This window comes from Microtus ochrogaster, chromosome 7, assembly GCF_000317375.1.
Source record: "Microtus ochrogaster isolate Prairie Vole_2 chromosome 7, MicOch1.0, whole genome shotgun sequence".
Lineage (NCBI taxonomy): Eukaryota > Metazoa > Chordata > Mammalia > Rodentia > Cricetidae > Microtus > Microtus ochrogaster.
Genome location: NC_022014.1, coordinates 72,746,545 through 72,748,564, shown reverse-complemented (window position 1 = coordinate 72,748,564; position 2,020 = coordinate 72,746,545).

The following is a 2,020-nucleotide window of genomic DNA, read 5'->3' as shown; positions in this document are numbered from 1 at the left end:
CCCCATGTTAGGATGGGTTGGTTCGTTTTGATTAGGCATGCTAATTGGGGTACTCAAAAGGGGGCTCTTGATTGCTGGACTTCAATACTTTGACAACTTGGACCTTGGTAGTCAGCCTCACAGGAAGAAGTGGACAAATAAGGGAATAGACCTTGGTTGCTAGATTTAGGAATGTAATCTAAGGTTTAACAAGGAAGAGGGAATGGGGGAAAGGGCAAGGCCTGCCAGAGCCGTGTTTGCTGTGCTTGGGTCTACCAGAGTCCTTCAACTGTGATACATACAAATCAGAAATTAACATTTTGGGTGGGTTTAAAATTGATAATCAGAAGACTTTAAGATAGATAAATTATCCTGGATCATGTGGATAGATCCAAAACAATCACAGGGCAATCCACGACGAAGAAGAAGGTACAAAGAACCCATGTCAGCATGAAGCCACCTCGGGAAGACTCAGCTTCAATGCAAGTTCCCTCCGGCAGTTGGAAAAGACAATGTTATGGTTCTGATTTTAAGTGTCCCCCTCAAAGGCACAAAAGCATAAGTCTTGGTGGGCAGACTCTTTCAGAAGAGGAATCTAGTAGAAGAAAGAAGAGTCATTGGAGCTATGTAAGTCTCTGAAGGAGCCATCAGTATCCCAGACCTTTCTTCTCTCTTTGTTCTGCCAATACTCTCTACTGTGTCCTTGCCTTGCCATCGGCCTCAAAGTGGCGAAACCAAAGCAATCAGGGACCGAAACCGTGAACCAAAATAGAGCGTTCTTCTTTCTTAAGCTGATTGGGCTCAAGTGTTTTGTCTCAGCCACAGAAAGCTAAATAACACAGAAAAGAATGGGGATCGTCCCCCAAAACCTCCAAAAATGAACCCAACCCTGCCAGCATTTTGATTTTAGTCTAGTGAGAGCTACATAGAATCTCTGACTTCCAGAGTAGAGATAATAAATTCATGATGCTGAGGGAAGGATATGCCTGATGGGGAATCTCTGTCAGCCAGTGATCTTTAAGAGGCGGGACCAGGTTAGGGCATGACCTTTTGGGTACCCAGAGAAAAACTGCCACCTGCCCAGGGCTCTCTCTTTCTCTCTTTCCCACACTACATAGCTGAGTTTGGACTTCTTGTTCCTGTCTCGTGAGTTTGCCCCTTATAATAAAGAAAATATAATTAACTGATCTATTTTGTAGTTAGCCTGGGATTCTTTGACCAGTGTCTTATAGCGCATGCCCAGCAACTTGTTACAGCACCACAAGATAATAATAATAATAATAATAATAATAATAATAATAATAATAATAATAATACACAGAGCAGTGGCAGAGCCAGACATGAGAACAAAGGTATAGTCTACATGATGAGTGAATGACAGGAAGAACGTGTGCACAAATGTACAACATTAGCACAGAGGCAGGAGATGGAGCCCTGTTTGAGAGGCCGGGAAGAAGAAAAGTCTTCCTAGAAGAACCATTAGAGCTCATCTTTAAAGGGATTTGCCAGAATGTTGGAGGAATTGTTGGATGGTAAAAAGGAAGCATAGGGTGGGGAGAGTAGTCTAGGCAAGGGGAAGAAATGATCAAGGCCAGCTGACAGCACATCACAAAGGATGAAGAGAACATTCCAGAAACTCTAAGATGGTATCTCTCAACCTGTGGGCCATGACCCCTTTGGGGGATTAAATGTCCTTTTCACAGGGGTGGCAGATCAGATATCCTACATGTCAGATATTTACATTATGATTCGTAACAGTAGCAAAATTACAGAAGTAGCAATGAACATAATTTATGGTTGGGGGGGTCATCACAACATGAAGAACTGTATAGGGTCTCAACAGAAGGCTTCTTTTCCAGCCATTGAATTGCAGGCACTTTTAAGAACCTACATTTGCCTGATTTTCATTAATGAAACACTATTTTGTACTCTCACTACCCCTTGCACTATGTTGCATGTGTCCATGAGTCTCTTCTTTAAGATTACATAGCTACTCAACAACGAACTTTGTGCGCATGTCTGCACATGCACATATATATAC